Source organism: Beta vulgaris, chromosome 1 (genome assembly GCF_026745355.1).
Source record: "Beta vulgaris subsp. vulgaris cultivar EL10 chromosome 1, EL10.2, whole genome shotgun sequence".
Taxonomy (NCBI): domain Eukaryota; kingdom Viridiplantae; phylum Streptophyta; class Magnoliopsida; order Caryophyllales; family Amaranthaceae; genus Beta; species Beta vulgaris.
Window position 1 is genome coordinate 13,508,689 of NC_079202.1, and position 12,058 is coordinate 13,520,746.

Here is a 12,058-nt window from a genome sequence, read left to right on the forward strand (position 1 = left end):
TGTCGCTAATAATAGGTTGCCCCTAATGCCTCCTTTTGAGGCACACAAGTTACAGTGCTGCTAAAGCCTCTTACGTTTAGAGGCACTCATAAGTATGTCGATAATTATAGGTTGCCCCTAATGCCACCTTTTTGGGGCACACAAGTTATATTGATGATAAGACCACTTATATTTAGAGGCACCATAAATCCATCTCTAATTATATGTTGCCTCTAATGCAACCATAAGTTAGTCGCTAAAGGATGTTTTTAGGTGCAACTTTTGACATTTTTATTAAAACTATTAGGGGCAACTACACATTTTACAGTTTAAGATTTATAAATTAATACATATATATGCTATATTAATACTAAAAGTAAACAAACAAAACAATTTAACGAATCAACAAAAAGTTACTATATAGATAATAAATAATTGTCATTTATATAAACACCTTAATCAACTAACATGTCTCGTTGGTTGTTCACAATTGTTACAGTAAAAAGAAATTGGAAACTACAAGAGAGAAAAAAAAAGATATCTAATAGTTTGAATAGTGTCATTCCATTTTTCAATTGCCTCATTCTTTGTTAGTGTCATGCTATTTTCTTCCTCATATTATTCTTCAATTGTTTGAATAGTTGGATTCCGCAATCACCTGCAACACATGCATATAGTAAATATTAGTTTAATAACAAATATTAGTTTAACAAAGCTGTAATAACTTGTACAAAAATTGGCTTAGCCTGTAGTAGTAGCACACAATGGCACGACAACTTGCACCGAAAACAAATAAAAAGCATAGCAACCGCTACAATAACACGAGATTAAGTACATGAAAGATATAGTATATATACTGAAACAAACAAGAAACAGTTATGTAACTGATGGAAAACCTGGGTCCTTGATATCCTCAGAGAATTTTGTACGAGTCCTTAAAATTTGTTCACGAGCACAAATCGCTGAAAAATATGGAATCTCTGCACTCATCTCCATCAGTGGCTTAACAAGCAAGTTCAATAAATGAAAATTCAATGGTTTATGATTCGTTAATGTAGCAAAGTACTGCAGAAGAAGACCATAGCAAACCTGAAAAGAAACAGCACCACCATATGTGAGCTTCCTGAGAAGCAGCTGAAGCAACCCATATAGACAAAAACTCACAATAAATCAAGAATCAACAAAATTACTGCACTATATTTTCATGACCATTATTCATCATTTCAAATACTGCAAATATTCATTATAGATAGACACAACAAGCTAATAGAAGTAGACACAACAAGCTAAACGGCTAGAATGAAAATTTCCAAAATTTTCATACTTGTATTTTCTTCCGGTTTCTGCAGCAAGAGCACTAGCGTTGTATATGCGGATTCTCCTGATTGCCTCAATTATATCTTCATTAGAACGGTCTTGAAATAGAGCATAATAAACCCATAAAATCGAAATAATTGAATATTTGTGATTACATATTTGTAAAAATTATTGCAATTGGATATTAATATTATACACTCATTAAGACAATTCAAACAAGACCCCACATGACTATATTTACTTTTATATGTTGATCAATATATAGAAGATTATCTCTGCATGTGAATAGTGTAAATAACTCAAATGCACTAAAAAGTATGGAACGGAGAGAGTAATAATATTCGGTTTAGATAAGAAAAAATCAAATCGAATCACATCGGATGCGACTAATTATAACTTTAAAACCAACGAAGTATAATAAGAAGAATTCATATTAGATCAGGAAAATTTATATCATATAAGAAAATTTACACCAACCCAATTTTTAGTTGCAGATGATCGCCACTATCTATAGCGAATCGTAAACATGTCAGATTATCCAAATAAAACTCAAATATGAACCCACATCCTGTATAACATAATGTAAATTGAATATAATCTAGAAAATTCGAAGTAGTCAACGCCAAAATTCGAACTAACTCAAAGCAGAATTTTACCCCAAAACCCCTCAAAATTCAAAGCCCCAAACCCACATAATTTAAGATCCCAAATTTCGAACTTAATCCAGAAAATTCGAAGATAAAAAAAAGTTGAGATGCACCAAATTGGAGAAAAAGAACTTACCGAAATCGCAATGAAGGAGACGGTGAAGTGAGAGAGATGAAGGGCAACGAAGGGAGGAGTGAAGGTGAGGTGAGAGAAAGAGATTGAAAGATAGAATAGTGTCGGTGTGAGGGTGAGTATTTTGATATGTATGTGAGGTGAGAGAAAGCGAGTGAAAATGTGAGGTAATGAGGTGTATCCTGCTATGAGTGTCGTAGATTTAGAGGTTTCAATTCAAATCAATCAAGTATGGACTTCTAGATTCACAATCCCTTGCTAAACCTAGTAGTCATAATCCAATGTAGATCTAATTTTAGGTTGATTACTCCTATCCTTATGAATATTGGAAATCAAATGTCACAATCAATCAATTAACTCTTATCAAGTACTCATCATGCAATCATTGCAATACTTTGACTTCTTTTACTTCCTCTAGCAAAGGAAGCTACTCACTCATGGCTAAATTTCATATTCAAAAGAGAATATCCTAGGATTAACCTAGAAATTGAGATGAACAAGCAAAAGAACGATTAAACTAGCAATTAATGGAAATTGAAAGCTAGAGCATGAAATTGAAACTAAATCTAACATTAATTGAGGAAACTAAAAGCAAAACATGAATTAAAAGACAAGTAATTGAAAGAACAAAGAATTATATATGAGTTATGACTATGGGTAGGGCATGGGTCAAATAGCTATCGGGTAGAGTAAGGGTAAGGGTCCACTCCTCTCATACCCAGACCCTACCAAAACCTTACCCACATACTCAGTTAAAAAATTATATATGTATTTTTTTAAAATTTTGAATATATCGGAAGAAGATCATGTGAAAATCGTGAAAACTATGAAAAGCAAATTAAAAGGTGTACATATGATGTTCAAAGAGGAATTTGTTTTTCATTAATGATTTTGTCGTAAATATTAACAACTTTATTTCGAAAAGATACACTTTCAATTGTAACATTTACCATTTAATTTCAAAATATATCATTTTTAGTTCTAATATAAACTAATATATATATGAAAAACTCTAAACTTCTAATATTCTATATACTTTCATAGAAACAAAATTTGCCGCTCTACTTTCTCAATTCTCAATCTAACTCTCACTTTTCGATCGCAGTTTTGCAAAAAAACTATATAGAAATGATATTTTGTGATGTATATTGAAGGTTTATTATATTTCGGAAAAAAAATTACACTATACTCATTAAGGACCTTAGACCCTACCCATACCCTATCGAACCCTATGGGTACGGGTAATGATGATTGCATAAATTTTGAATGAGTTATCTAAATATATATTTTAGTAATGATTGCATAAAGTTTCTTAGAAACAATATATCGAACATATCTGGGTCAAAAACTATGGATACGTTCTCTTTGCCTGATCTAATCTGATAAGATCTGATAAGAGCTGAAATTATTAGAGGCCTTTAATAATATTTGATCGTCATTTAAATAAATTTTTAAAAAAACAAGCGGGAGTTTTTTGTTTTGGTGAAAACAAGCGGGAGTTTAAGCGTTGTTTTTTTTTGGTGAAAAGAGTTTAAGCGCTTTATTTTCACTAACTTTCTAGAACTCCTTTCTTTCCCTCATCATCCACTCTCAGCTCATCCGGTTCCCCTCTCTCTCAACTCTGTTCCTCGTCTCTCTCAATCTCTATCTCAACACACCTCCTTTTTTCTCTCTCATCTCCAAGCAGCGACGAACGTCGTTCCTCCTGTAAGTTTTTTAATTTTGTAATTTCGTTCGATTTGTTTGTTGTTTATTTTATGGGGATTTTATTGGTTTGAATTCTCGATTTTTCAGGCTTTTCGTTTGAATTTCTGTTTGTTTGTTGTACAAATTTATTCGATTTATAGGTTTTCGTTTTGCTTCGATTTTATCATACTCAAAGCTCCAATATGTAGTACATATTGAGTAGTTATTAAATGAACTATTTGGTACTTTTGGTGCCTAAATTGTAATGTTTCTTTTTTTGTTTGATGCCTTTACAACTCAGTTCGTTCATCAAAAGATTATTCTACTTAGCTGCAGTTTAGGAAATGATTGTTTCCTGTGTAGCAAATAATAATTCTTTCATCAAAAGATAGAAATATTAATCACATTGATCGTTATTCTCTACTTAGCTGCAGTTTAGAAAACCAGATGTTTTTATTTCAATAGGAGAGGTTGTTAGCTGCAGATGGCTTCAAATCTGGTGTTTTGTTTGAGTGTGAATGCGTTAGGCTGTTGACTGTTGTACACCTTAATGAAGCTTACATAATTCATTCTCAAGTAAAAAGTCTGTCTTTGAACATTGTCATTGAAGCTGAATGCTGTTAATATCTAAACTAGATATGAATGTTCCAAGAACTAATTAATATAACTCCATCAGTCATATTTACTTTTGAGGCCTTTACAACTCAGTTCGTTCCGTGTAACTGGAAGTGTAGCTTATGCGCTCAAAGCTTTTTCATGAAACTCAATAGCACCAAAACTAAACTAACCTGCTTACTTCTTGCCTCTGGTGCATATTCATAAAGCAAGTGAGATACATTGTCTCAGCACTGCCTATATGCTCTTTCCATGGCTTCTTGCATAAGTGAGATACACTGGAGGCCTTGGTTGATGCATGAAATTTTCTGATTATTCCCAACCACGTTGTCGGACCTGTGCAACCTTTCAGTCATAGTTGTCTTTGTTTCATTCTCGTTTATGATAGATATGACATTATGAAAATGGAGAGATGGCTGACTTTAATCGAGTGCTGAGTGTTCTGCGTACTATTTACTCTTTCAGGATAAGAGATACTACGTTGGGAGAATGGTGTTCTGAGTTTCAAATGGTCGTTTCCTGATATGTTGATGCAGAGGCTGCATGACTTTCAAAAGACATGCTGACATAGGTGGTAGCCTTGACTTAAGATACCAATCATCTGTTCCATCATCTGTCCTCCCAATCAGTTTTCCATTTTGTCTGTGATGAAGTGCGAAGTTGCTTAATAGTTACTTCTGTCAATCTAGATGTTATTTCTCTAGTTGTGTTGTGCTTAAATTGTTCAACCTTAGACAGAAATGACAGTTAAGAGCTTTTTACAAGGTGGACGTATTACACAAATAGAAAATCTATGGAGGCAGCTGAAGGTAGTTCGAATGGATTGGGTAGAGAGCATATCGAGGAGTCTACTGAAACAAAAACTTCTGTAGTTGAAAGCAGTGAAACCAAGCTATACTCCCAATAGAGAAGCACTCCTTCCCACTGCCCACTGCCACTCCCTGCACTCACTGCCTCCTTCTCCCTCAAACACCCTCACTCCAAGTACTAAGATATTCTTGTTGTTTCTTGACCATGTAGTATTCCAAATCCCATGTGCTTAAAGAAACCTGTCCTGTCAATGCCATTTTTTCCTGCCCAGTCACATGCTCAAATTTGAACAAAGCCAGGGTAATCTAACTGCTAGTTTTTTGTATTCTTGATATCTCTTTCAATGTATTTTCTTAATTAGTTATGATATAAAATTATCTAACAACAAAAGTACTATTCGCTTCTCTTTCTCTCTCGCTGTGATTTCATATGATTTCTTTAGTATGTGCACTTTCCTAGCTACCTTTTAATTTCATTTTGTTAATGAGTGTTTATCTTTTTGGAATTATAGATTTTAGAGTGTAGTTTTTTTTTCCATATTAAAATAATACATATATATGCTTTTTTATCTTATGTTAGGTGTTGTGAAAGTACAGTCTACACCCTATGTATGATTGTATGTTGATGATAATTGAAGATCTTAAACTTAATATAGCGACTGATGTATTTTGTAGTTATCTGTACACTGATGCGAGTCGATGAAAGATTGAAAAAGCAGTTTTGGTAATGAATATATCCCTCTAATATTTTATGTTCTCTGATATATTTTGTTTTCAAGATATATGTTCCTTTAGCAGTTGTTATAAGATAAAGTTTCAATTTCAATTTTAATCCTCTAGTCGGAAAACTCGATTTGGGGTCTAGGCAAGACTGTTACATACGATATAATTTGACAAAATCGTTGGTTTAATCAATTCCATGTGCATGTCTTTTACAGGTTGCTGTAGCCATGTTCATTGGAGTGAAATTTGGAGTAAGCGGAACCGCAGAAAACCTCCCACAATGGTACGCCATAGTGGTGGTGCTATTCATATGCATCTATGTAGCTGCCTTTGCTTGGTCATGGGGTCCATTGGGATGGCTAGTACCTTCTGAAATCTTTTCATTAGAGATAAGGTCTGCAGCTCAAAGTATAACTGTGGCCGTCAACATGTTCTTCACCTTTGTAATAGCCCAAATTTTCCTCGCTATGCTCTGCCACCTCAAATTCGGGCTCTTCCTCTTCTTCGCCTTCTTTGTCGTGGTTATGTCCATCTTCATCTACCTCTTTCTTCCCGAGACTAAGGGCGTTCCCATTGAAGAAATGAGCATTATGTGGAAGAATCATTGGTTCTGGGGCAAGTACATTCCTGATGAAGATTTACTAATCTTGAAATGGGCAAGAGTAAGATGCAAGGATTACAAATGGTTTTAGCTGAAAGTTGGTAGAAAAGATGCACAAATTTGTTGTATTTATTTCATTCGTTTAGTTCTTTCTATTACTTGTTTATGGAATTAATGGTTATGTTAAAGTTGGATCACCTTGTTTTTATAGAATTAATGGTTATGTTATGGCGGGATTGCCATTTTTATGAGAGTTTTTTTTCCTCTAAGTGATAGTTAATTGTTTTAACATGGGAATGGTGTCCCCCTTCCCTTATACAATTCAAGTGACACTAAAAATATCTTTAGATGCAACAATAATCTATGTGATGCTGAAAAAAATGGCTATCGAGACAACTAAATTCATGTGACGTTAAATACATGGCTTTAGAGACAACTAAATCCATGTGACGCTAAATACATGGCTTTAGAGACAACTAACTATGGTTGATGTTGAAAAAAATAGCTTTAGAGACAACTAAAGTCATGTGACGCTAAATACATGCTTAAGAGACAACTAACTACAGTTGATGCTAAAAAAAATGGCTTTAGAGACAATTAAATTTATGTGATGCTAAAAATATGAATTTAGAGACAACCAATATTCATGTGATGCTAAAAACATGGTTTTAGAGAACCAACATTCATCTGATGCTGAAATGTATCTTAGAGGCACCAGAATATACTTGACACTAAAAACCATATAATTAGAGACAACCATGTTTATGTGATGGTAAAAGAGGGTTTTAGAGGCAAGTCGGCCAAATGATGTGCCTTTATAGCCAATTTTTTTTGTAGTGATAGCGCCCAATCGAACGTATCAACTCATCCCAAGCAAGAACTCTATGAATGCCGGGTTTGGAACGTATCCCTTTTGTAGGTCCTCTTGGCCTACTTTTCTTCTTCGTAACAGCTGCATCAGTAATCTGGGGCTCATCAGATGCATCACGCATTATCTCATCTTCCATCAGATACATCGGCTTGCAAGTTATCTGGAATGTTAGGATCAATCACCTTGGTAGAGATAGTTCTAAAGAAGAGACACAATTTTGTGATTGTATATCTTACTTGGGAAGGCAAAATTCCTCGTATTGCAACAGGTAATATATGCTGCATCAAGATATGACAATCATTAGATTTCAAACCAACAAGTTTCAAGTCCTTCAGTGAAACAAGGTTTCGGAAATTTGACGAGTATCTATCAGGAACCTTTAACTTATGCAGGGACTCACAAAAACTAGTTTTCTCCTTCTTAGACAAAGTGTAGCAAGCCGGTGGAAGATAATAGCGGTGTCCCCGCTCCTGAGGTGCTAGTTCTGGTCTGCCCATTTCAGCCATGTCTTTCCTAGCTTTAACTCATCCATCTTTCTTCCCGGGCATATTCAACAATGTTCCGACAATGGCATCACAAACATTTTTCTCATATGAGAAAATCAAGACAATGTCTGAATTCCAAACATTCCCAATACGGAAGGTCCCAAAACTTAGATTTTTCTTGTATAAGTTCTTTGAGACACTTTTGAAGGGCTTGCCAAAAATTGTTTCAATATCCTTTACCCTATTAGAAACCTCTTTTCCACGTAAAGGTACAGGGGCTTCTCTCATCTCCACTTTTCCGTTGAACAACTTTTTCTTCTTACGGAATGGATGATCTAAAGGAAGCCATGTACGATAATGCAGGTACACATTCTTCCCACAATATGTAACGCTTATCAATCATATTCTCATCACAAATAGGGCATGCCTTTGCTCCTTTAACCGTATACCCTGACAAATTCCCATAAGCCGGGAAATCATTAATCGTGCAAAATATCATGGCACGCAATGTGAAGTCAGTTTTTGCATACGCATCGAACATAGAAACACCTTCATCCCACAACAATTTTAGATCTTGAAGGAGCGGGTCAAGATACACATCTATGTCGTTTCCGGGTTGCTTAGGACCCGAAATAAGAAGCGATAGCATAATAAATTTACGCTTCATACATAACCAGAGAGGGAGATTATAAATTGTCAGTAGAACCGGCCAAGTGCTATGTTGGGTACCTAGTGTGCCAAATGGGTTCAACCCATCTGTACAAAGTCCAAGCTTAAGATTTCGTGGTTCTTTACCAAAACCGGGAAACTTTCGGCCGATATTTCTCCATTGCGGAGAATCGGCCGGATGTCTAAGCATCCCATCTTTCTTCCTCTCGTCCGCATGCCATCTTAGTATTCTAGCATTATTTTCATCCGAAAATAAACGCCTAAATCTCGGAATGATTGGTAGATACCAAAGAACCTTCGCCGAAGTTTCTTTCTCATCCCCTCATCATTATTCTCTTTTACCTTGTATCGAGACTTTCCACACCTAGGACACTCAAGCAAATCCTGGTACTCGTTTCGATACAACACACAATCATTTGACATGCATGTATCTTCTCATATTCCATACCTAATGGACACAACAATTTCTTTGCCTCGTAGGTAGAGTTGGGCATTTCATTCCCTTCAGGTAGCAATTCTTGTAAAAAAGTGAGCAAGTCACTTAGACTTTTATCTGTCCAACTATGCTTCGATTTCATATTGAACAATGTGAGGATTCCAGAAAGTTTAGTGAAATTCTTACACCCTGGATACATAGGTTTTTCCGCTGCACTTAAAATACTATCATACATATGCGGACTATCGGTTCTTTCATCCTCCAAATTGTGCAACATCTCATCTACTCCATCATTTTCATCATCTACCATATCATTCTCATTATCACCATCTCTTTCAATCTCAACCTCAACCTCATCAAAATGCAAATCATCACACAAGCTAGTGGAGCTCATACCCACATCATAAACCTCTCCATGCCATGTCCACCTAGTATAGTTACTCTTAAACTCACGACGAATCAAATGATTTTTAATTTGATCCATATCAAGATACCCCCTTGAGTTATTGCAATCAGAACAAGGATACAAGACTAACTTTGACCCATTCTCCGATTGATGTTCTAACGCAACTCTGATAAATTCATTAACCCCTTGTAGAAATGTCGCCGAAATTCGATTACCATATATCCAGTTTCGATCCATATTCATACACTAGAGACACCAAACAAGAATACAATCGATCACATCATTCAAAGTAGTTTATCAAATGCAGTCATGACCATTTGGGTCCTTATCACTCCAACCTAACCCATCCTTGAGTTTCTCATCTCACTAGTGAATGAACATTTGGTTTTCAATTCTAAGAAAAATCCGGCAGCACTTCCCTACAGTTCTCCAAGTACACGATGAAGATAGTAGTTAAACTATCAACATATGTACCCAGAGAACGCTTAGGGAAATGAGCCGAATCTTTCTTAGAATCAAAAACCAAACATTCATTCACATCCTAAGTGAGATAAAAAAACTCAATGACAGTCCCAAACCAGGGATTATTCAAGACTTACTCCTAATGAGTAAGCCTCGAATGGGTATCTAGGCAAATGATGCACATTGCAATAAAACAACACAAACCAATCCATTCCTTAGATTTCCCTCCCCACCACATTAAGGTATGTCCATATAGGTTTGGTTATGATTCAACATATATTTTCCCAATCACATAATAACCAAACAATTCACATATATACATTCCTAAATCCAAACTAATGGTTACATTAACATACATAAAAAAAAATAACAAAAGCTATAATACATACCTCTGCTCTCAAGGAGCAGCGAAGACAAGCACAAAGATGCGAGCTTGGAGAACCGGCAAACCGATGAGGACTAAGGTGGCAACTAAACTACAATGTAAAGGAATGACATAAGTTTCAAATTCTAAATTGAGCATTCAAGAATTCTAACTCATAACTGAAGCACATAATTCTAAAGAGAGCATTCAAGAAACTATATACTACACAAACTATAAAAATTCATAAGCTAGGAATCCTAAATTTAATCTCAAATTATTTCACACATGTTTATCATGATTTGAATTCTAATTTTAACCCCTTAACAAAAACTAGAACTAAGATTATTCAAAACAACCCCAAAAAAAATTAAAATAACTTGAAAATACATGATTAATATATATTAATACAAAAAAACAAAAAAAAAACCAAGAAATACCTACTAAGTCAGTCTGTGGCAGCTGCAAGTCGCTGTAAACTTAGACCGAGATACGTGAGAGAGAGAGAACCGGTACGGTGCAGCGAAGGGAGATTGAGAGAGAGAACCGGCGGTGCAGCAACAACTTAGACCGAGATACGTGAGAGAGAGAGAACCGGTGCACCTGCGGCGAGAATGTGAGCGAGGGTGTGCCGGCGAAGAGGGCACCAGCGAGAGTAAGGAACGAGAATGAGAGAGAGGGAGAGAGAGAGAGAGAGAGAGAGAGAGAGAGAGAGAAAGAGAGGAAGTCGCACCAGAAGAGGAAGTCGCCGGCGATTGAGGGTGCGCCGGCGAGAGTGTGTGCGTCGGTTTGTTTGAGTGTGTACGAGGGTGTCGCAGGAGAGAGAGGGGGATAGCAGCAGTTGTATGAGTTAGGGCTCGAAAAAAAGAGTCGTTGGGAAATATTACAAAAAGAGGGGGGTAGTAGCATTTTGCGTCGCACGCAATGCATGTCCAACGCAGATTATGAATGTGCGTCACACCCTTCCCCTTGTGCAATGCACATTAGTCTCGCTTAGCTCCACTACTCGCAGCATTTTGCGTCGCACCAAAGTACCATGCGACGCAAAACCCTAATATGCGTCGCACCAATGTACCATGCGACGCATATTTCTCGTGTCCTGGTATTGTTTTTGTTGTTTTGCGTCGTACTCTTTTTGTCATGCGATGCAAAAAGGTGTTTTGCATCACTTCCATGTCTGTACGACGCAAATAAGGGGACGCTAATCGTCCTTTTTCTACTAGTGTAACCTCAGTTAAATCAAAATGTTTAATAAAATAAACAAGCTTACCAAGCACAGGTTATATAAGATCACTCACGTAAAATATTCCTTAAAAATAGACACCATTATAAATTATAATAGCAAATAATTGAGACGATTAATAAAGAGGGGCTATAATTAGAACCATTTTCATTAATAAAGTTTCCATCAATTTTTGCCTTAACAAAAAGGGAGCAACTATTCAAGTCAACATGTACCTCATGTATCATGTACTGTTTGATTCCTTCTTACATTGATTGATGACACCTACCAGGCTACCATTATATTGCAATTAATTGTTACATAGTTACCACGTCTTTTGATTCTTCTCACTCATTCAGTGGCGGATCTAGCAATTAGAGATAGGGGTAGCGTAATATCATGATTATATCTAACACTCAAAAAAATCCACATTTTTACTAGGTGCCCCACTAGAACAAAAAAAATGTCCAAAAATATTATTATATTGTGTCCTCTTCATAATTTTGAAATATCTTTACACAAAATTTACAAATCATCAACTCATTTAGTATTTTCATACCTAATAGCAAGTCACAAATTCACAACATCAAAAACTATACGACAGTGGAGGTGGGTCGGGCTTTGCTAGGCAACCTT

General features: G+C 35.9%; 1 long non-coding RNA gene across 1 annotated transcript; it reads right to left on the reverse strand.

The window, feature by feature from the left end:
- Nucleotides 1-400: 400 nt before the first annotated feature.
- LOC125498242 (uncharacterized) lies at nt 401-1,178 on the reverse strand. Its single transcript, XR_007275101.2, has 2 exons — nt 876-1,178; nt 401-637 (listed from the first exon to the last, which is right to left on the reverse strand). It is a non-coding gene; the product is annotated as an uncharacterized LOC125498242 (long non-coding RNA).
- Nucleotides 1,179-12,058: the final 10,880 nt, after the last annotated feature.